Source organism: Aegilops tauschii, chromosome 6 (genome assembly GCF_002575655.3).
Source record: "Aegilops tauschii subsp. strangulata cultivar AL8/78 chromosome 6, Aet v6.0, whole genome shotgun sequence".
NCBI classification, from domain to species: Eukaryota; Viridiplantae; Streptophyta; class Magnoliopsida; order Poales; family Poaceae; genus Aegilops; species Aegilops tauschii.
The window spans coordinates 383,926,538-383,950,846 of record NC_053040.3 but is presented as its reverse complement, the minus strand read 5'-3'; the positions used below and the strand labels follow the sequence as shown (position 1 = coordinate 383,950,846).

The 24,309-nt window shown below is 45.6% G+C and overlaps 1 pseudogene; it reads right to left on the bottom strand.

The window, feature by feature from the left end:
- Window positions 1-8,353: 8,353 nt before the first annotated feature.
- LOC141026102 (uncharacterized) lies at window positions 8,354-20,889 on the bottom strand (annotated as a pseudogene).
- Window positions 20,890-24,309: the final 3,420 nt, after the last annotated feature.

The following is a 24,309-nucleotide window of genomic DNA, read 5'->3' as shown; positions in this document are numbered from 1 at the left end:
CTGCATTCCAGCCGCTGAAGAAATTGCCAGGGCAACCACTAGTGTTGCGCCTGAAGAAACTGAAGAAGTCAGGGCAACTGCATCAGTTGTGCCTGAGATTTTGAACCAAATTCCTCTGCTCCTCCTGCGCCTACACCAACTCCGATCCTTCCATCTGCAACAGGTGTGAAGAAAACCAAGGCTGTAGAGCGTGCAGCAGTGAAGAAACGGAAGGCATCAACTTCATCAGATTCTTCAGCTCTGAAGAAGATAAAGCCATTGACCAGCTCTTTTGCAAATCCTATTGATGCTATTCCGGTTTCATCCATGTCATCAAAGGACCTTGTTCCTTTTGATGAAGAATATGTGATTCCAAGTGAATCAGATGAAGAGAATCCTTCTGCTGCTTCATTAGAGCAGTTGGATGAAGAAATTGAAGCGGATGCAATCCCTTCAACCCCAACAGTTTCATTGCCTATGCCTCAGTTCACTGCTGAAGAGGCTGGCGTTGCAGAACAAGAAGAAGATGAAGATGTGGACATTGGGTGTACAACACCAGTGCTGAATGATGAGTTTTGGGAAAGTCAGCACCCCAACTCTCCTCTGTTCACACCACTTCAACAAATTCCTCAGTCCCCTGTCAACAATGGAGTACAAATGGGATCTGAAGAACCTCGTGCAACTCCTTCTGTACATGAAGAGATTCCAGCCACTAGTGCTGAAGAAAATGTAAATGAAGAATTGAAGACCTAGGCTGCCACTGAAGAAGAAGCTGAAATGCCTCAGCCTGTGGTACCTGAGGTTGCGATTCCTGAGGTAGTAATGCAATTGACTGATACTCCTCAGCCCAAGCCAAAGGATCCATTCTCGAAGAAGCGGAAATTCAAGGCTGATGACTTCTTCGGCGAGCACGTGTTCTTCACTGACTATAATCCTTATGATTCTGCTCGTCTTAGAAGGAAGCGCTTCTGGACTGCCAGCCAGGCCAACTTCTATTCTTCACTGCTCTTCAACAAGGATAAAGTCTTCGACCACGAGCACATTCCTCATGTGGACATGGAATCCCTGCCGTGCTTCTCTCCTGTCCTCAGTGTGCTTCATGACGCAGGCCTCCTCAACTTTTGCTCTGACATTATAGATTGGAATGAAGAGCTTATTCTTCAGTTCTACGCAACACTGCATGTCACAGGTGACGCTGACGATATCAATACTTGGGTGTTGGACTGGATGACTGAAAACACTCATTATAAAGCACCGGCCTCTGAATTGCTTCATGCCATGCCAATCAGTCCTCCACCTGAAGGAGCTCGTTGCCTATACCAAGAGCCTGAACTCACTGCCCATTATATGCAAGTTCTTATGAAGCCTGGTCTAGCCCCAAGGACCAAATTCCTCGTGAAGGAATTGCTATATGTGCCCAGAACAGTCTATCGCATTCTGTCAAAGACAATGAGTCTTATCAAGGGCCACGACTCGTCTGATGAAGAAGTCGTTGGCATCATCAAGAATGTGCTATTCAACATCATGCATGGCATCCCTGTCAACTATCATGATTTCTTCATGAGGACTCTGGCCAATGTCGCACTCTCTCTGTTTGAGCTGAAGCCTTATGCTCCTTGGATTATGAGATTCCTCAGAACAAGGTCTTCACTCAACTACAAAGCTGATTTTCAGAATCACCTCAGCTACTTGCCCCTAATCGAAGTCCTCAAGCGGACATATTCCTTAGCTGATGAAAAGGGCAAGGCACCAGCTATTATTGATGAAGGCATTCGTCCATTGGATAGTCAGTTTCGCAAAGCTGCATCTTATTCCACCAATGATGACTATGCCACTCACGATTCTGCTGCTAATGCATCCAAGCCAAATCCTCAAGCCACAGCTCCAAGAGTGATGACTGGCCGCGAGCTTCTGCTTAGTCTTCACCAGAAGGTGGATCGAAACCATAAATGCGTTAAGCGTCAGTTTGGTTCTATTCTTCACAACATGACTACTACACATAATGAAGCGAAATAAAACCATTACTACCTCCATGAAGTCTTCGGTCGCACCTGGGCTATTCTATCACATGTCTATGGTGAAGAAGATCTGAAGCAAATGGGTCTCAAGGAGGACTTTGACTGGTCTGCACCTCCACCTAAGAAATACAAGAAGGTCAAGGTTCCTTCCTTGGTGGCCAGCTCCTGTTCCTCATCACGCGACACCGACGAGTATGAAGACTTGGACGACACTGCGGTAGGCCCTACAACAACAAACGACCCCAACAACGCTGGCACTCCTCCATCAACATGATATTCTTTAGGGGCATTAGTCCTCTTTTTTCAATCCTTTTGGTCATTCGATGACAAAGGGGGAGAAATTTGAGTTAGTCTTCAAGCGGGTCTATCTTATATGGGCGTTTTTTTTTTCTTAAGTTACAACTCTCGTTCTTTTGAAGACTTTGCCGGATCGAGTTGTAAACTTAAACTCTATGGTGGCCTGATACTTTTGCTGAGCTTTTCTGCATGCTTATTCCTCATTAATGTTTATGCACGCATGCTGAATTTCATCAGTCACCATATTTCATCATGCATTTCAAATTCTTCACATATTATGTCAAATGCGTGTATGAATTACAAGATATAGGGGGAGATCTCCATGATTCTACTCTTCAAGTGTGAATTGCTTCAAAAGCAAATTCCTCACTATGCACATCTTCAGGGGGAGTTCTTCTATATCTTGCAATCAAATTCCTCAATTTCAGTATTTACACTTCATATGTTTATCCCCGTTGAAAACTTAACCTATATTGTCATCAATCACCAAAAAGGGGGAGATTGTAAGTGCATCTAGTGCCCCTTAGTGATTTTGGTTTATTGAAGACTTATAGGTTAAGGGACTAATGTGTTTATGAGTGTACACAGGTCTATAAGTCTATGAGGAGTTTGGTATTTATAGAGAAAGTCGACCCTAAAAATGAAGTTCTTCGACTGAAGACTTTGGATTTCTGAAGACTTTGAAATTGAAGAAATTGGTGTGACATTGAAGACTAGGTATCCATTTGAGGAACATGAAGCGTGAAGACTTTTGTTTTCGTAGTTTCATTTTCTCTTTCTTGAGTCATAGGAAACACCGTACTGTTAAAGGGGGTCGAGGAAATACTAAGGAAAAATTTCCAAGTGATGCTCAACTCAAAATCCTACACCTACCAATCCATTCGAGTGAAGCCATTGGAAATCTCATACAGTTCAGTCATATTCTTCACTGATAGAGACGAAGTTCTTCTGGTCTCTGAGGAATTTGTTCTGACTGAGGAGTTAGGAATTCGTCAGTGCGGATTGCCTACACAACGAGGAACATGATAGCCCTGAGGAATTTGGTACTCAAATTTCCGACCGTTGCTGTGCTATGCGCCAGCTGTTCCAAAATATCTACCCACCTAACGGTCATATCATTGAAGGGCATTTATGTCTTATCATGTCGGGCTGCTCCCTAGGCTATAAATAGCCGCCCCCTACAACCACTAGCTCGTTGGCTGCTTCGAGAGAAACTGACACTTGTCATTTGAGAGCATCCCATCCTCCGAGGACTTTGAGCGAAAATCATCAAGTGAGGAAAACCCAAACCCAAACACGTACAAACCCAAAGTGATTGAGCATCACTGAAGAGATTGATCTTTCGTAGATCTGACGCTTGTTACCTTTGAAGACTGTGCTTCTTCCAGACGGTTAGGCGTCATGGTCTAGAGCATCCAAGAGGAAATTGTGGATCGCGGAGTGACCGAGTTTGTCACCTGAAGACTTACCACGAGTGATTGGGCGAGTCTATGTGACCTTAGCTCAAGGAGAATACGGCGAGGACTGTGTGTCCTAAGGTTTAAATACCTAGCCGCTCCAACCAGACGTACAACTGAGACAGCAGTTGGAACTGGTCTACCAAATCATTGTCTTCACCAAGCTTACTGGTTCTATTTCCTCAACTCTTTCATTTCCTCATAACTGTGTTGTGCGCTTGTTCATATCTCTGTTTGAGGACTTTGACTGAAGACTTTCTCAATTTCCTTAGTTCAATTTCTTCAGTCTGTTTGTCTTCATCCTGTGTTATCCTGTGTTTACGCTTTCTGTACTCTGTGTTTGTCTTCATTTCATCATGATGACCATGCTTGTGCTTTGTTACATTTACATCTGAGTACTTATTCCGCTGCAAGTAGTTCTTCGCTAAGGAATTTCCTCACCAGCAAATTCCTTAGTGAAGAATTCATAAAAATCGCCTATTCACCCCCCCTCTAGTCGATATAACGCACTTTCGCAAAGTAGTATGGAAGTAACGGTAACGGTGGTAAAAGTAACAGTAGCAGTTTTGTAGTAATTGTAACAGTGGCAACGGAAAAGTAACTAAGCAAAGATCAATATGTGAAAAGCTCGTAGGCATTGGATTAGTGATGGATAATTATGTCGGATGCGATTCCTCATGCAACAGTTATAACATAGGGCGACACAGAACTAGCTCCAGTTCATCAATGTAATGTAGGAATGTATTCCGAATATAGTCATACGTGTTTATGGAAAAGAACTTGCATGGCATCTTTTGTCCTACCCTCCCGTGGCAGCGGGGTCCTATTGGAAACTAAGGGAAATTAAGGCCTCCTTTTAATAGAGTACCGGACCAAAGCATTAACACTTAGTGAATACATGAACTCCTCAAACTACGGTCATCACCGGGAGTGGTCCCGATTATTGTCACTTCGGGGTTGCCGGATCATAACACATATAGGTGACTATTCACTTGCAAGATAGGATCAAGAACTCACATATATTCAAGAAAACATAATAGGTTCAGATCTGAATTCATGGCACTGGGGCCCTAGTGACAAGCATTAAGCATAGCAAAGTCATAGCAACATCAATCTCAGAACATAATGGATACTAGGGATCAAACCCTAACAAAACTAACTTGATTACATGATAAATCTCATCCAACCCATCACCGTCCAGCAAGCCTACGATGGGATTACTCACGCACAGCGGTGATCATCATGAAATTGATGATGGAGGATGGTTGATGATGACGATGGCAATGAATTCCCCTCTCCGGAGCCCCGAACGGACTCCAGATCAGCCCTCTCGAGGAAGATTAGGGCTTGGCGGCGGCTCCGTATCGTAAAACGCGATGAATCCTTCTCTCTGATTTTTTTTCTCCCTAAACGTGAATATATAGAGTTGGAGTTGACGTCGGTGGAGCCTCAGGGGGCCCACGAGGCAGGGGGCATGCCCCAGGGGGGTGGGCGCGCCGTCCACCCTCGTGGACAGGGTGTGGGCACCCTGGTGTTGATTCTTTCACCAGTATTTTTTATTCATTCCAAAAATATTCTCCGTGAAGTTTCAGATCATTCCGAGAACTTTTATTTCTGCATAAAAATAACACCATGGCAATTCTGCTGAAAATAGGTCTGTTCGTGTTAGTTCCATTCAAATCATGCAAGTTGGAGTCCAAAACAAGGGCAAAAGTGTTTGGAAAAGTAGATACATTGGGGACGTATCAGACTCCGTTCCAAAATAATTTTGGAGAGCTTCATACCATCATGCGCCTGTTACTTCCGGCCAATTATGAAACCATGGATTTCTTCAATACTTTGACACAAGGGAACGTGCAAATATAGAATGGTAGATGAGATCAGGAAAAATATGGATCAACTTAATTATGCACATCCATAATGGGGGCATTCTTGATAAATCTCTTATAAATCTCGAGAGAGTTTTTCGGGTAGGGGCGGGAGGGGGTAGGAGACCGACATCGTTTTTTCTAGGGTTTGTCTGTCCTCGAGAGTTGGTCGAGCGAGAATGGGGGGGTGCTCCCGTGGTCTAAGTTATCGGGGAGGGGGTATATCGACCCCCCCTCAAGTCGAAGTTATCGGGGAGGGGGTATATCGACAACGATGACATACATACATGGAAAAATAATGTTATCGGGGAGGGGGTATATCAACCCCCTCCCTCATGTCGAAGTTATCGGGGAGGGGTATATCGACAAAAAATAAGAAGAGATAGAAGAAGAAAAAAATAGAGGAGAAGATCATAGAAAAAAAGGGGACAAGAATAATATTCTATTTTTTCTTCTTCTCCTCTATTCCTTCTTCTTCTCCTCTTTTTTTTCTTCTTATTTATTTCTCCTCTTCTTCGTCTCCTCTTCTTCTCCTTCTTCTTCTCCTTCTTCCTCTTCTTATTTTCCTTTTTCCTCTCCTTCTTTTTCTTCTAATTATGAACATATACATAAATGACTTTGATCATACACAATTTTCCTATACATACACAATATGAACATATACATAAATTGACAAAGAAAATTCTATGAACAAAAAAACATAAAAATTCTATGAACAAAATTACAATAGGAAAAAATCATAAAAATTCTATGAACAAAATAAAAATTCTATAAACAAAATTACAACAGAAAAAAAATCATAAAAATTCTATGAAAAAATTGACATATTCTTCGCATATGAACATACAAACATTTGCATATTCTACAATAATATCACCAAAAAAATCTATGAACAGAAAAAAATCTAACTTTTGCATATTCTTTGCATATGAACATACATACATCATCATCATCATCTACTACTACAAATAAAAAAAATCTATGAACAGAGGGGCCGTCGTCGGGGCGGGCGGTGGCGTTGGGGCGCGGGGGGGGGGGAGGAGAGGAGGGGGAACGGCGAGGTGAGCCTCACAGTGCAGGGGAGCGGCGGCGAGGTCGGGGCAAGGCTCGACGCACGACGGCGAGGTCGGGGCAGGGCGCGTCGAGGTCGGGGCAGGGTGCGGCGAGGCCGGGGTAGGTGCGACGACGACGACGGAGACGACGGACGGGGGCGGTGCAGCCTGGCGGCGTCGATGACCTCGGCGTCGTCGGGCACAAACTGACGATGGAAATCTGAAAAAACGCTAAGTGTTGCTTATATAGCAAAGGCTTTGGTCCCGGTTCGTGGCACAAACCGGGACCAATGCCCCCCTTTGGTCCCGGTTCGTGCCACCAACCGGGGCCAAAGGTCTCTTTTCAGCACCCCAAAGGGCGGGAAGCAGAGCCTTTGGTCCCGGTTGGTAGCACCAACCGGGACTAAAGGGAGGCATTGGTCCCGGTTGGTGCCACGAACCGGTACCAATGCCACCAACCGGGACCAAAGGCCTTGTGCTGCCCGCGCCCAAATGTTTAGTCCCACCTCACTAGTTGAGAGGAGCTCGGAGTGGTTTATAAGCCCCACTGCGGCTGCCCTCTCGAGCTCCTCTCAAATGCAGGCTTACTGGGCCTAATCACACACTATGCTGCCTATGGGCCTACTGGCCTTCTGCGGGCCTGAATCCTGGCCCATGGTTGTGTTTCTAGTCGTATTCAGGCCGTGGTGGCCCAGTAGGTGGATTTTTTTTTATTTTTTCCAGTTTTTTCTTTTCTTTTTTTCTTTACTTATTTTATTTTGTTTCTACTTACAACAAAATACTTACTGTTTTTAGTGATTCTATTTGCTTTTAGGTAATAAAAATTATAAACTTTCTATTAGTGCCATTAGTTTTCCAATTTGAATAGTTTAAACTTGATTTTTTTGCAATTTGTGTGAATCACTAGTTTGTGAATAACTTTACTATAAAAATAGATTTTGAGTGATTCTTTTTCCTGCTATTTAATATTACTGTGTTTTATCCTTATATTCAATTTGGTAATTTTTAGGTTATTTGAAATATCGGTTTTAATCAAAAACAGATTTTGTTATTTTAGTTTGCTTTTAAAGTTTCAAACAAAAATTTCTTTATGAAAATTCTTTTTGCTATTAATGTTTTGAACAAAAAATACTTTGATAATTTTAGTTGCATACATTTTATAAAATTTTAGTTCCAAAAATACTAGAGATTTATAAAAGCTTTTTAGTTGATTATTTTTGCTATTAGAGTTTCATTAAAGTTTTCTAGTTCATTCCTTTTGGTATTAGAGTTTCATTAAAGTTTTATAGTTCATTATTTAGTTCATTATTGTTGCTATTAGAGTTTCATAAAAGTTTTCTAGTTCATTCTTTTTTATATTAGTTCATTAGCTAAATGACCCTGAAATTGAAAAGCACTTCAAATGAACACTGAAGAGGTTGAAAATTGGCATGGTATCATCATTTCACCCACATAGCATGTGCTAAAAAGTTGAGAGGGTTACGGCAAAAACTGGATGCACTTCATGTACAAAACGGACAATCTCTTCCGAAGTATCAGGGTTTCAGACGAAAACTCGTCTGTTACAAAGGGATTTCATTTTTTTGAACTTATTTGAACTCCAGACTTTTTGTGTTTTCAAAATGCACCATTCAAAGCCACATCATCAATTTTCAACCTTTTCTGACTTCACTTGTTATTTTTCATGCATTTACTGACTTTTTTGACCTATATGACCCTGAAATTGAAAAGCACTTCAAATGAACTCTGAACAGGTTGAAAATTGGCATGGTGTTATCATTTCACCCACATAGCATGTGCTAAAAAGTTGAGAGGGTTACGGCAAAAACTGGATGCACTTCGTGTACAAAACGGACAATCTCTTTCGAAGTATTAGGGTTTTAGACGAAAACTTGTCTGTTACAAAGGGATTTCATTTTTTGGACTTATTTGAACTCCAGACTTTTTGTGTGTTCAAAATGCACCATTCAAAGCCACATCATCAATTTTCAACCCTTTCTGACTTCATTTGTTATTCTTCATGCATTTACTGATTTTTTTGAGCTATATGACCCTGAAATTGAAAAACACTTCAAATGAACTCTGAAGAGGTTGAAAATTGCCATGGTGTCATCATTTCACCCACATAGCATGTGCTAAAAGTTGAGAGGGTTACGGCAAAAACTGGATGCACTTCGTGTACAAAACGGACAATCTCTTTCGAAGTATCAGGGTTTCACACGAAAACTCGTCTGTTATAGAGGGATTTCATTTTTTAACTTATTTGAACTCCAGACTTTTTGTCTGTTCAAAATGCACCGTTCAAAGCCATGTCATCAATTTTCAACCCTTTCTGACTTCATTTGTTATTTTTCATGCATTTACTGATTTTTTGAGCTATATGACCCTGAAATTGAAAAGCACTTCAAATGAACTCTAAAGAGGTTGAAAATTGGCATGGTGTCATCATTTCACCCACATAGCATGTGCTAAAAAGTTGAGAGGGTTACGGCAAAAACTGGATGCACTTCGTGTACAAAACGGACAATCTCTTTCGAAGTATCAGGGTTTCAGACGGAAACTCGTCTGTTACAAAAGGCATTTTATTTCTTCACATGTAACTGCAGTGATATTCTAGATCAAAGGCATCATCATAATAGTTGTGGAGAGAAAGTCTTCACCTTTTCTTTGCTTGTGTCCTTTGCTTATTGCGCCGTGACCATGGATATTCTTCATCGCTTAACAGGGTGCTTGGGTCAGCCTTGACTTTGAAGGGATGAATTTCATGAAACTTTTCATAATCTTCACACATGTCTGTCTTGCCCTCCAATCCCACGATGTCTCTTTTTCTTGAAAGAACTATGTGGCGCTTTGGCTCATCGTATGATGTATTCGCTTCCTTATCTTTTCTTTTTCTCGGTTTGGTAGACATGTCCTTCACATAGAAAACCTGCGCCACATCATTGGCTAGGACGAATGGTTCGTCTGTGTACCCAAGATTGTTCAGATCCACTGTTGTCATTCCATACTGTGGGTCTACCTGTACCCCGCCTCCTGACAAATTGACCCATTTGCACTGAAACAAAGGGACCTTAAAATCATGTCCGTAGTCAAGTTCCCATATGTCCACTATGTAACCATAATATGTGTCCTTTCCCATCTTGGTTGCTGCATCAAAGCGGACACCGCTATTTTGGTTGGTGCTCTTTTGATCTTGGGCGATCGTGTAAAATGTATTCCCGTTTATCTCGTATCCTTTGTAAGTCAATACAGACGAAGATGGTCCCCTGGACAACGAGTACAGCTCATCAGAAATAGTGTTGTCACCTCTGAGATGTGTTTCCAACCAAATGCCGAAAGTCCTGATGTGTTCACATGTAATCCAGTCGTCACACTGCTCCGGGTGTTTGGAGCGCAGAATGTTCTTGTGTTCATCGACATACGGGGTCACCAAGGTAGAGTTCTGTAGAACTGTGTAGTGTGCTTGAGACCAAGAATGCCTGTCCCTACATATTATTGAGTCCCCTCCTAGTGTGCCTTTTCCAGTCAGTCTCCCCTCATATCGCGATTGAGGAAGACCAATCTTCTTAAGGCCAGGAATGAAGTAAACACAAAACCCAATGACATCCTCTGTTTGATGGCCCATGGAGATGCTTCCTTCTGGCCTAGCGCGGTTACGGACATATTTCTTTAGGACTCCCATGACCCTCTCAAAGGGGAACATTTTGTGTAGAAATACAGGGCCTAGAATGACAATCTCGTCGACTAGATGAACTAGGACGTGCGTCATGATATTGAAGAAGGATGGTGGGAACACCAGCTCGAAACTGACAAGACATTGCGCCACATCACTCCTTAGCCATGGTAGGATTTCTGGATCGATCACCTTCTGAGAGATTGCATTGAGGAATGCACATAGCTTCACAATGGCTAATCGAACGTTTTCTGGTAGAAGCCCCCTCAATGCAACCGGAAGCAGTTGCGTCATAATCACGTGGCAGTCATGAGACTTTAGGTTCTGGAACTTTTTCTCTGCCATATTTATTATTCCCTTTATATTCGATGAGAAGCCAGACGGGGCCTTCATACTGAGCAGGCATTCAAAGAAGATTTCCTTCTCTTCTTTGGTAAGAGCGTAGCTGGCGGGACCTTCATACTGCTTTGGAGGCATGCCGTCTTTTTCGTGCAAACGTTGCAGGTCCTCCCGTGCCTCCAGTGTATCTTTTGTCTTCCCATACACGCCCAAGAAGCCTAGCAGGTTCATGCAAAGGTTCTTCGTCACGTGCATCACGTCGATTGAAGAGCGGACCTCTAGGTCTTTCCAGTAGGGTAGGTCCCAAAATATAGATTTCTTCTTCCACATGGGTGCGCGTCCCTCAGCGTCATTCGGAACAGATAGTCTGCCGGGACCCTTTCCAAAGATTATGTGTAAATCATTAACCATAGCAAGTACGTGATCACCGGTACGCATGGCGGGCTTCTTCCGGTGACCAGCCTCGCCTTTGAAATGCTTGCCTTTCTTTCGACATTGATGGTTGGTCGAAAGAAATCAACGATGCCCCAGGTACACATTCTTCCTGCATTTGTCCAGGTATATACTTTCGGTGTCAGCTAAAGGGTGCGTGCATGCGTGGTATCCCTTGTTTGTCTGTCCTGAAAGGTTACTGGGAGCAGGCCTATCATTGATAGTTACAAATAGCAATGCATGCATGTCAAATTCCTCCTATTTGTGCTCATCCCACACACGTACACCATTTTCATTCCACAGTTGTAAAAGTTTTTCAACTAATGGCCTTAGGTACACATCAATGTCGTTGCCGGGTTGCTTAGGGCCTTGGATGAGTACTGGCATCATAATGAACTTCCGCTTCATGCACAGCCAAGGAGGAAGGTTATAGATACATAGAGTCACGAGCTAGGTGCTGTGATTGCTGCTCTGCTCCCCAAAAGGATTAATGCCATCCGCGCTTAAACCAAACCATACGTTCCTTGCGTCACCTGCAAACTCCTTCCAGTACTTCCTCTCGATTTTTCTCCACTGCGACCCGTCAGCGAGTGCTCTCAACTTCCCGTCTTTCTTACGGTCCTCTCTGTGTCATCGCATCAACTTGGCATGCTCTTTGATTCTGAACAGACGTTTCATCCGTGGTATTATAGGAGCATACCACATCACCTTCGCAGGAACCCTCTTCCTGGGGCGCTCGCCGTCAACATCACCAGGGTCATCTCGTCTGATCCTATACCGCAATGCACCGCATACCGGGCATGCGTTCAAATCCTCGTATGCACCACGGTAGAGGATGTTGTCATTAGGGAATGCATGTATCTTCTGCACCTCCAATCCTAGAGGGCATATGACCTTCTTTGCTGCGTACGTACTGTCGGGCAATTCGTTATCCTTTGGAAGCTTCTTCTTCAATATTTTCAGTAGCTTCTCAAATCCTTTGTCAGGCACAGCATTCTCTTCCTTCCACTGTAGCAATTCCAGTACGGTACCGAGCTTCGTGTTGCCATCTTCGCAATTGGGGTACAACCCTTTTTTGTGATTCTCTAACATGCGATCAAACTTCAGCTTCTCCTTTTCACTTCCGCATTGTCTCTTTGCATCAACAATGACCCGGCGGAGATCATCATCGGGCACATCGTCTGGTTTCTCTTGATCTTAAGCTTCCCCTGTTGTAGCATCACCATATTCAGGGGGCACATAGTTGTCATCATCCTCTTCTTCTTCGTTGTCTTCCATCATAAACCCTATTTCTCCGTGCTTGGTCCAAACATTATAGTGTGCATGAAACCCTTATAAAGCAGGTGGCTATGAAGGATTTTCCGGTCAGATTAAGACTTTGTATTCCCACATATAGGGCATGGACAACACATAAAACCATTCTGCTTGTTTGCCTCGGCCACTTCGAGAAAATTATGCACGCCCTTAATGTACTCGGAGGTGTGTCTGTCACCGTACATCCATAGTCGGTTCATCTGCATGCATTATATATAATTAAGTGTGTCAAAAAATATTACAGAACATCATGAATAGATAAGTGACCAAATTAATAGAAGTTCATCATCACATTAAAACCAAAGTACATACATAGTTCTCATTGAACAACATATAGCTCTCCAGAGCATCTAATTAAACCATACATTGAAACTATGTAAAACATTTCAATGCAACAACAAATGCGATCATTATCGCAACCAAGGTAACAATTGATCCAACGGCATAATGATACCAAGCCTCGGTATGAATGACATATTTTCTAATCTTTCTACTCTTCAAGCATTGCATCCATCTTGATCTTGTGATCATCGACGACATCCGCAACATGCAACTCCAATATCATCTTCTCCTCCTCAATTTTTTTAATTTTTCCTTCAAGTAATTGTTTTCTTCTTCGACTAAATTTAACCTCTCGACAATAGAGTCGGTTGGAATTTCCGGTTCACATACCTCCTAGATAAAAAAAATCTATGTCACCTTGGTCGGCATAATTGTCATAAACAATAAATGAACCAAATAGTTATAAAATATAATATATACCACATCTGAATCATAGACAGGACGAGGGCCGACGGGGGCGGATACGAAAACCATCGCACTATATAATAACAAACAATAAAAGTAAGAAAATGCGATCATAAGCGCAACCAAGGTAACAATTGATCTAAATCATACAAGTAAGAATTTTTTTCTTTCAGAAAGAAGATAAGAACAAGAGGCTCACCGCGGTGGTGCCGGCGACGAGATCGGCGCGGGCGATCGACGACGGTGAAGACGGGGATGGGACGTGATGTACTGCTAAACCTGGACAAATCTTGAGGAAAATGGAGCTTGGAGGTCGAGCTTGGAGAGGAGAAAGCTTAAGTAGTGTGGCTCGTGCATTTCATCGAACACCTCATGTGCATAGGAGGTGAGCTAGAGCACCACAAAGCCCTTCCCTCGCCGGCCAGAAAAAACAGAGCAGTAGAGTGCTCTGCTCGCGGGCGAGGGGGTATATATAGCCACATCATTGGTCCTAGTTCGTGGCTGGAACCGGGACTGAAGGCCCCCCTTTGATCCCGGTTCCAGCCATGAACCGGGACCAATGGATGTGGGCCAGGAGCGAGGCCCATTGGTCCTGGTTCGTGTCTGGAACCGGGACCAAAGGGTCCAGACGAACCGGGACCAATGTCCCACGAGGCCCGGCCGACCCCCTAGGCTCACGAACCGGGACCTATTCCCCCATTGGTCCCGGTTCGTGAGTTAACAGGGACTAATGGGCTGGCCAGGCCTGGACCAAAGCCCAGTTTTCTATTAGTGTCTCTTCGCTTATAATGCTAGACTCCTGGGAGGTTTGGAAACAGTGAAACGTGGGGGTGTTCCAGAAGAAATCATCAATGCCTACCACGGTGCTAGAGGGCATCAAGGTGGAGGCCAGAAATTGGGTTTTGGCCGGGGCTAAACATCTGGGATCCTTGATGCCGCGAGAGTAGTCCTTTTTGTTTTCACTTTTGTTGAGAAGTAATGACCCTCCTTGAGACTTTGTTTGATACTCCTTCTTTATTAATGAGATGAGGCAAAGCTTTTAAAATGCGCTCAGTTAACAGACCTGGGCCTCCACGGCCTTCCTATAAAGATTCTGGTTTCTTCGTATGCATCCGTTATTTGTGACGCAAACGCCAACAATGCTAAAGATAAATGGGGAAGTCAACATTATAAGAGATTTTTTTGGCTATAAGAGCATCTATAGCCACGGTAGGCAAATCCGGCACCCGTCCGCAGATGGGCCTCAAATTTTACCATTTGCAACCACATAACCTATTTTCAAAATATCAAATACATGTAAACACATACACGTCAATTATTTTGGATGTTTAGTCCATGTTGGACCGGTGTGCTAAATTATTCGTACTTAAAATTTCTAGTGTAGATGACATTCGTGTTAGACCGGTGGGGTTGGGAGCTTAGTCCCACCTCGCCACGCGAGGAGCGACACGGCGGGCTTAAATCGCCTCGTCGTGCAAAAGCGATAAGTTTCGATCATCATTGCACCTTTTTTTTGAATGATATGGAATGTCACTATGAATCTTCTCTGTTGTCATATCCCGCATGAAGGGAGCACTGATGTGCCCGACTCTTTTTGAATAATTTCATCAAGCTCCATTGGTCGATACTGCTTGTCCGACGAACCATCGGAATCCATTTTTTTGCCTATGAAAAAATCAACGAAAAAACTGGTCGGACAATGTGTCGAACACATAAAGGGCAAGGTGCATTCAGGCGCAAGGGTGGCAACGGAGCTAGGGGACGTCTGGCGCGGAGGAGGAAGAAGAGAGGAGAAGTGAAATCGGGTAGGTCGTAGGAGGTATTTGGTTCCATTTTTGTTGGGGTCGGGCTGCCAGGTCCGTCGTGGCAGACATGCCTGGACTGCCCCATATCCGTCCTAGATTTATGCTGGATATGAGGAGGTGCGGTCAGTCCCGGTGTTTGAGGCCGGTTTGAGGCGCCCGATTGGGTCGCTTTTTTTCACCGATCACTGACCAGGCTATCCGTCCGATCGTTTGAGGACGGTTTGAGGCGGCCAACTGTAGATGCTCTAAGCCTCAAGACATTTCTTCCTACGTTTGTTAGTTGCATTCGAATTATTTAGAGATTGCTCAGTACGCCGATAGGTTAATATCATTCAAACAAGATAAGCTGCACGAAAATTCGGGCAGTGGTTGTCTTTTGTCCGTTTTATAATGATTATTTCAGCTATGTTCATCGTAATGATGCAGAGGCTGTAGGTTTTAAGCTTCTTTTTGAAATAAAATAAAATTCAATTACCTCCACCCGCCTATTAGTATGGTGAGCTTTGCATGTAACCTGAATACAGTTATGTGCGTGAACAAACATTGTTTTCAATTTTCCTTTGTCGAGAGACCTCCATTATATTATCTAAAGTAGTCGGCAGAATAAAACGTCCAAGACAAAAACCAACGCGAGAAGACGGATAATGCACCCACTTCAACAGTCATCCACACTGCTGGTGTGCTGCACAAACCAAAGAGAGAAAATTAGCGATGGATGATGGTCCATTTCATCCGAAACAGTCAAGGAAAAGGAGCCACCTGCGCAGTAGCCGTAGCAACCAGCAGCAAATGGCGAGAGAGAGAGAGAGAAGAGAGGCTGGCAGCGTACAGTCGAGCGAGCGTATTTCTGGCAGCCAAGTTGGAATCTAGTTGTTGTGCACAACATGCAAATTTGACAATTTTGACCTATGGACGAAATCAAATCATAGAATGAACTGTCCACAAAACTATTTCACACGACTGACATTTTTGTGTGGCGCCCGACACGCTGGCGCCACATCCTACGGTGCAGCGCCTAACTCTGGGGCGTTGCACCTCTGTCCACTGTGGCAGCCCCTGGGCCCGCACCCAGTAGTGCAGCGCCTCCGAGCTAGGCATCACACATGTAATGTGCAGCGCCTAGCCCTTAGGCGCTGCATTGTCTGTTACTAGTTGGCTGGCCCTCCTCCCCCACCCCACACACCCCAACCCCCATAGCATCCGACCCAAGATTTGCCCCCTCTCCCCCTCTCAAATCCTCTCCCAAATCTTGCAAATTTGAAGATTTTATCTGTGGATTTCGAACTCAAACCCTCCCTCAAGGTAATCTTCTCTGGTCCCCTTGTTTTGATCCAAGTAATGTTAACAAATTGCTCATTTGTTGCTAGTTTGGGGAAACCCTAGTTTTGTATGGATCGAGATTTGCATGGAGATGTGAGATGTTTGTTTGCCAATTTCCTATGATTGGGCTTGTTAGTATGTTAGGGTTATTCTTATGGGTGTTCTTATGTTGGTGCTAGGGTTAGGGTTAGGGTTTCATATATATTTTAGGGTTTGTATTCCGTGTTAATCCTTGGATTAGTACTCATGGAAGCAATGTTATGTTGTGTTGTTTGAATGCTTATAGGGATGGAAAGAACATGTGTGTTTGTTCATCTTGGGGACAAAGACGCCTTCTTGAGGAGGCACAGAAGAAGCGTCTCAAGGATTTTCAAGAAAGAACCTTGAAACTTTGGGCATTTGAAGCTGACAAAAAAAGAGGGAGAACAAAATATTCATGGAGAGGGTGGTTAAGGAGGCTCACAGCATAAGTAAAAGGGAGGAGGAAGATGAAGAAGAGAGGAAGAAGAAGAAGGGAAAGGGGCCTTACTCTACTCAATAGAGCTATGTCATCTTCAACTTGCTTGTGGACGATGACCGTGTTATCCTCTAAACTATGCTCTTCGATTTGGTTGTGAACTACTATGTGTCATGAACTACTATGTATTTTGGGCTCCTCGATTTGGTTGTGAACTACTATGTGTCGTGAAGTACTATGTATTTCCTCCTCGATTTGGTTGTATCAACTACTCCTCAAGTTGAAGTACTATGTGTTATGAACTACTATGTGTCGTGAAGTACTTTGTGCATATGTTGTATTCACAGTTGTTTGCTTGCTATGTATACTATGTGTGCATATGCTATCTTCACAATTCTAGATTTTGCCAACAAATTCGCTAAGTCCAAGTGCAACGCCTAGCTCAGAGGCGCTGCACTGTACAGTGTGGCGCCTCTAGGCTAGGCGCCACAGCAGCCTGTAACTGGCAAACCTTTTGTTGCTCTCTGGATAGCTCGCAACGCCTTCGAGCTAGGAGTTGCACTGCTTCGTGTGACGCCTAGCTCGGAGGCGTTGCACGCCTGGGAAGAGCTATCCAGAGAGCAACAGAAAGTTTGCAAGTTACAGGCTGGTGTGGCGCCTAGCCTGGAGGCGCTACACCAAGCAGTGCAACACCCACGTGCTAGGCGCTGCACTGCTTGGTGTGGCACCTCCAGGCTAGGCGCCACACCAGCCTGTAACTTGCAAACTTTCTGTTGCTCTATGGATAGCTCTACACAGGCGTGCAACGCCTCAGAGCTAGGCGTTGCACTGCACGGTGTGGCGCCTAGCTCTGAGGCGTTGCACGCCAGTGTAGAGCTATCCAGAGAGCAACAGAAAGTTTGCATCCATTTTGGGGCGAATAATTCGCTAAGTGTTGGTGTGGCGCCTAGCTTCGAGACGCCACACTGTGCAGTGCAGCGCCTAGCCCGGGGGCGTTGCACTGCTTGGTGTGGCGTCTCCAGGCTAGGCGCCTCACCAGCCTGTAACTTGCAAACTTTCTGTTGCTCTCTGGATAGCTCTACACAGGCGTGCAACGCCTCAGAACTAGGCGTTGCACTGCACAGTGTGGCGCCTATCTACGAGGCGTTGCACTCCTGTGTAGAGCTATCCAGAGAGCCAAAAACTTCGCGAAGTGTTGGTGTGGCGCCTAGCTTGGAGGCGCCACACTATATTGTGCAACGCCTCCGTGCTAGGCGTTGCACTATATAGTGTGGCGCCTCCCTGCTAGGCGCCACACCAACACTTAGTGTTTTTTTCCCCTCATAATGGGTCATTTCTAGCACATTTTTAGGGACATATACTTGCATCATAGAATAAACAGTAATGATCTTCATTATGACATTTTCAACACCTCTTCAACTTCAACAAAGACAACATTTCTTAGAGAGACCATCACTTCAAGTTCAATATTACTAAGACATACAATCACTTCAAGTTCAACATTACTAAGAGCTACCACCACTCCAAGTTCAATGACATAACAAGTTCGACATAAGCAAAGCGCCCACTAGGCGAGTTACATAACAAATAGAGGACGATGACTAGTTCCTTGTGCGCTTTTTGGCTCCTCCGCCCTCCTGCTGGCTATCTTCTTCGCCTTCCTAGGAAGAGCAACATGCTCCGGCTCTGGCTCCGGTTCCTCCACGTCATCAACATAGTCATCCAAAGCCGCCATCCGCGAGGTGCCGACCGTCCTTTTGCCTCTTTGGGTGAAGTCTTCAGGTGTGTATTTATTGATTCCCTTCCTAGGCTTTAACTCGTATGTTGACCGAACTTGATAGGTCCCCAAGGTCATATCATCAGCAACCTATTAAGAAAACAAAAGATATGGAAAAGACCGTGTGTGAGCATAAAGTTAGCAATGCATCAATAATTTAATATATGCTCATGCCATACCTCTTGGGTGACCACACCCACATCCTCATCCTCCAAAGGATCACCATGGCCAGAAGTGGGATCTGATGGTGTCGCCGACCTAGGCCGTTCTGGTGATACATACTCGGGGTCACGGCAACCGTCAAGGTTTGATAGCAGCCTTAACCTTTGGCCCTGGCGCTGCAACATGTACAAGTGAATGAGATATCGAACGTAGCAACACATGTTAAGTGGTAGTTTGAAGGAGATGTGAACCTTAATGAATGCTCGAAGTGCACCTTCCCCATCGCTTTTCCCAACCGGGGTTGTCTCCAGAATAGTCTCGGCCTCATCAGCTGCTTTCTTGATCTGGGCACGCTATGAACAGAAACGGCATTAACGTGTTAGGCAAGCAAAGATGTGAATTGTGCGAATGGAAAAGCAAAAAGGGGAAATACCACAAAGTTTATCATTGGAGTTGAAGGGACTGAGGTGCCTTCCCTGACTAATTTGTTGTACTGGTGCTGGGTTAGCTCATCGAAAACGGTGGGATCTTCCAAAATATCCTCAGCATACGCCGGCTTGCATACCTCCACACGGGTACTTGCAAGAAACCATGTGAGATAGTTGTTGAACGCGATCAGGCAGTGCTCATGAAGCTGGGCTCGTTTTCCAGCCTTAGCTTGCTCCACACTAAGCGCGAACTGTACGACATACTTCCTGTGATGCTTGGCCCAATCCTTGACCTTCCGCTGCCTTCTCCTATCCAACCTGCAAGTTAGAAGCAAAATATTAGCACCATCGAAACCGCCGAGAAGCTGCTATGTGCTCAAGGTTAATTATATCTTAAGCGTGTAGCAACTTTTCTATGTCCTCCCACTCCGGCAGGTGTGGTTGGAACAAACCAAACTGGTGGTACACCCGATGTGGCAGGTGAAGCTCAACCACCCAGTTGCATATGAGTGGGCACCGCATATGCCAAAGATCCCTATCCCTAGTGCACATCGGATTCAGCCTGAACTCTATAGGGTTACCAAAACTATCCCCTCTTCCATACGGCTCCCATTCCACCTACAAAATAGCATAGAATGCAAAATTGATTTCGATTTACGATAGAAGCACGAGAATCACTTATGCAATGTTGAGTCGCCTGCTCAGCCGTGATCATGTCCATCTCGCTCTTGTACAACTTGTACATGACCGAGGGATCATCCGTTGTCTCATTTAACACATTCCACTTGTAAGCCCAAGTGGGGAGCCATAGTGGGTCGTCTTTGTTGTCCCAATCCTCGTACTTCACGGTCTTTCGTCGTCCAACCGGCAATCGCTCCCAGCTCCATATGGAAAGTGCGAGCATACAACCACCAATACCTCCAGATGGCCTACAATAGGCGTCGTCCAACTGCACATAAAAGAGAACGTGGTTGAATTAACAGGAAGATCGCATTGATAATGCAGCAATGAAGTGAAAAAGAAACAACTTTATACCTGTCTATACAAGTAAGCCAGTGTCGCCGAACCCCAACTCCATTTGTTATCGAAGACGGTCAACGCCTTCAGCCACATCCATGGAGCATTCTTGGATGTGCCATCAGCAAACATAGTCCTGGATATAACGTACCACATGTAGACACGAGCATATGTCTTGACCTCATCCTCATTAGTTTCCTCAGGGCAAGTACCAAAGTTCCATGCAATCCACGTGAAAGGAGCACCGACTGCGACTCTTTCCTTCTTCTTGTCTTCTGCTTCTGGTTCCCGAGGCTCCGGAGGAACCATACCGATAAGGGCATGCATATGCTCGCGCCACCCATCAGAATCGGTGTTCATACATGGAGGATTCCCCTCGATAGGAAGACCGGCGGTCATAGCAATATCCTGTAGCGTCACGGTCATGTCCCCGGTCCGAAGATGGAAACTGTGTGTCTCCGGCCTCCAACGATCAATAAGCACGGTGATAGCTGCAGCATTGTGGGGTGGCGTCGACCGGGTGACCAACTGAATGGAAGGGAGAAGTCTTGTCTCCCTTGCATACGGTGTGTATCGCTCATCATAGCGCATCCCCCCAAGGTTGACCCCGTGAGACCGAAGCTTCAGAGGTTGAAGCTCCTACAAACAAACAAATCATAAAATTACATATGGGGCATTTGTGTTTGAAATAAACACGAAATTCATAATACCGGCCACTTTCGTTATTACCCGCTGCTCCACCGACATAGCGTACGACCGGTGTTGATGGTCCCAGTGATCATCGAGAAGCCAAACCATCCTAACAATTTCAAACAAAGCTTTCTTGTCAACACGATTATCTTTTGAATACAAATAAACTAAAGTATGCCTACTATATGCAAAATTCAAAGCATATTATCCAAAGCATTCTTGTCAATACGAATATAATTTCAGTACAAATAAACTAAACTAGGTCAACTTCATGCAAGATTCAATACAAATATCTTTTCCATAGAAATAACACGTCAACCTATGTATCCAAACCATATATTTTCAATAAAATCAACTAAACTAGGGTTGCAAAATTAGGTATCTAATACATGCAAGATTCTAATACATGCAACATTCTAATCTAACCAAATCAAACAAGGGTTCCCCAAAATCTTCAAAATAGCAGACATTCTATGGATAGAAAGAAGGGGGGTCGGAGGAGAGTACCTTCTAGGATGGATTGGTGAAGGAATCCACGGACCAAATCGTCAGATCTGAAGGATTTGGGAGAGGGGATTGAGAGGGGGAGAGGAGAGGGCCGCCGCCGCGGCTTCTTCTGTAACTGGTGCAATGGGATGGGTGGGGGAGGAGAGGGCAGCGGCGGTTGGATCTAAGTCACAGTGCAGCGCCTGAGGGCTAGGCGTTGCACATTGCATATGTGGCGCCTAGCTCGGAGGCGTTGCACTGCTGGGTGCGGGCCCAGGAGCTGCCACGGTGGACAGAGGTGCAACGCCCCAGAGCTAGGCGCTGCATCGTAATGTGGGGCGCTTGCGTGTCGGGCATCACTCAAAAAAGTCAGCCGTGTGAAATAGTTTTAGGTGCAGTTCATTTTGTGATTTGATTTCGTCCACAAATCAAAATTGTCAAATTGGGCTGCACAACACAACCAACACGCATGCCGATGCGTGAGTGACACCAGCAGCTGGCTACACCAGTAGTACGTTCGTGCATACGCGCAACACACACAGACACTGCCTCCTCCCGCTTTTCCCCGGCCCCAACCGAGCTGCTCGCAAACAGCACGCCGGTCCGGCCGTAGTGCACCACTCGCGCTCTCATCGTTCTGGCTCATGGCCTGGGCTCGCATCATTGCACCGCAGCGCATCGGCGAAGAAGAAACAGATAAGGGAAGAGAGAGGGAGGGCGTCGTCGTCGTGGAACGCTAGTGGCAGACCATGGCCTGGCCTGGTGGCTCTGGCTTGCCAACGGTGCAATTCCCGAGGCCGTCAGTCCCCCTCTCCGGTGACCGTTTCGCCCTTATTTTAACATGTTCGCCCCTACGAGTGTGCGTGCAACCATAGTTTAAGTAAAAGCAATAGCTTAGGGCTCAACGTAGCACGTCTAATACTCCTTCCGTTCCTTCAAAAAATGTACTTCATGCTATTAGCTTTTCAAAATCGAACATGCCTATGCTTGACATGTTTATAGAAACATTATCTAGCATCCACAATAAAATAAATTAGTATCATGAGAACCAGCATGAACTTTTATCTATATTGTATTTCGGATGTTGATAAAGTATATTATTCACAATAATGTATAAGCCATTTTCTAATCGGATATGGTCCTATTTGATCAAATAAATGAGTTTATAGACCAAATCTAATCATATTCTGAATTGTTGGTTTAAAATGTGCATTTAGTTTGAGTTAATAAACTAACAGTCCCTCTCGCGTCGCCTCCCCCGCGAGCGACTCGGGAGGGCTCAGCCGCCGCCGCCTAGTCCCTCCAGCGCCCCTCTCCCCCTCCGCCGCTGCCGATGATCGGTGTCGGGCAAAGCCCGTGCGTGCGACGGCGGCGGCGGAGGGTCTCTCCTCCCGTTCTCGGATCCTCGGCGGCGCGGGCGTCCTGATCCGCGGGGTGCGGCCCTCCCTACGGTGTGGTGGATCCCGGAGGCGGCGGACTCGCGGCGGTGCACGGGTGCCCAGATCCATGGGTGTGGGACTACCGGCAGCGCGCGGGCTCCCGGCGGCGGCGGGATCGGTCGACGGCGGACTTGGGCGATGGTGTCGGCCACGCGGTGCCGGATCTCGTCGCTCGTGGTGGATCTCGCCACTCCGGCCTTCATGGAGGAATCTGGACTGGGGGTGGCGGCCCTGCTAGGCATGGCGACGGCGCCCTCGGCTGGCGACGTTCGCGGGGGGTGGATGGATGGCGTCTTGACCACGTGGGCGGTGAGTCGTCGGTGGATCTCCTCCGCGCTGCAGGCTCTCTCCCGCTGCACTTGGTGGCTTACGATCACGGTCGTCGGCCTCGGTGCGCTCGCGGGGGCTGGTAGAGGTGACATCGGACCGGAGGAAACTCTGGATGACTCGTTCATCCCGACGGTGGCGACGACCAGGGTCGCCGTTCTCCTCCTTGCAGGCGCCGTCGAGGTCCCTGCCCTCCACCCAGACCCCATGCCCGGGTGAAAACCCTAAATCTCCTTAGATTGGGCGGCGGCGACACTGCATGTGTCGTACCCTTCTTGGAGGTGCCGCCTGGGTGTTTGGGTGCTCGGTTTGAGGAACTGCAGGCGGAGGGGATGGGACCAGTGGCAACAGGTGGCGTTTCACATCGAAGGAGCGGCGTGGCATCTGGCACGTCGACAACGGCGGGTCTCAGCGGCATGGAGCAGCGGTGTCTCGCCGGTGGGCGTGTGATGATGGACGAGCGCAGGATGGTGGCGTTGTCTGGCGTCGTGGTGGCGTCGACAGCAGCTAGACCGGGCAAGGTAGATGCAGCAGTACAACACTGAAGATGGATTGGTGGCAGGTGGCTGCGGCGGCCTCATACCCGGTAGGCGTCCTGGTTGAGGAGTGCGCCGAACTGGTGGGTGCCCTATACCCGGCAGGCGTCTTGGTTGGGACCTCAGGTCTTAGATGTTAGGTTTGGTTGCGAGGTCTGTTTGGTATTAGGCCCAGACTATCAGCATCCCTACATCAACTGAATAGGAGTAGCGACAGATGTTGCCCAGATAGGGGCTTTAGTCTTACTGTTGTATGATTTTGTAAGGTCTTATGTGAATAATTAATAAAGTGGTTATATGCATCGTTTAGATGCAAAGGCTGGGGTCCTCCTCCTTTTTAAAAAAAAACTAACAGCGCATTTCGCTCAAACATATGTATGTTTGACTTTTGCATAACCTTACCATGCACTACATTGTAAAACAAAGGAAATAGTTCGGTGTAAATTCATGAATATAGTACTAATATAGAAAATCTTTAGTCTCCGTTTAAAAGAATTACAGAAAAATAAAATATCGGATAGTAAACTTGATGATGCACTACTTGGCACGTGCCGTACGACCTAATAATCTTAGAGTATGACCGTATGAGCATCTTCGATCCCAATGCAGAAAATTAATAAAATAAAATAAACCCTCCATCATCTAGAAGATGGACGTGATGATCCTTTGAATTTTACAGAAAACTAAAA